This window comes from Penaeus monodon, chromosome 30 (assembly GCF_015228065.2).
Source record: "Penaeus monodon isolate SGIC_2016 chromosome 30, NSTDA_Pmon_1, whole genome shotgun sequence".
NCBI classification, from domain to species: domain Eukaryota; kingdom Metazoa; phylum Arthropoda; class Malacostraca; order Decapoda; family Penaeidae; genus Penaeus; species Penaeus monodon.
In genome coordinates this window covers 2,949,981-2,950,235 of record NC_051415.1, presented here as the reverse complement: position 1 = coordinate 2,950,235, position 255 = coordinate 2,949,981, and the positions used below count along the sequence as shown (strand labels likewise).

The 255-nt window shown below is 36.5% G+C and overlaps 1 protein-coding gene across 1 annotated transcript in view; it reads left to right on the top strand.

Annotated features, from left to right (window-relative positions):
• Positions 1-255, top strand: part of LOC119592267 (single-minded homolog 2-like) — a gene marked incomplete at both ends in the record, with an annotated part of 148,326 nt that overhangs the window by 126,960 nt on the left and 21,111 nt on the right.

The following is a 255-nucleotide window of genomic DNA, read 5'->3' as shown; positions in this document are numbered from 1 at the left end:
GAGAGAGGAAGATAAATCTATGACCTTCCGCAAATAAGGAAATGCATAATATACACATGACAGATCACCGAAATTGAAAAAGAGCGAGCCAGAGCAAATGATGAAGCAACGGAAAGATAGAAGGAAAAAACAAGCGATGAAAGCGTGAGAGAGAGAATCGAAGGTTGCAATTTATCTGTAAAAATGTTGCCTTTGCTTGACTATTTCGATGAAATCCAGTTTTATAGAGAAAAGATTGAGGGATGATATAATTTC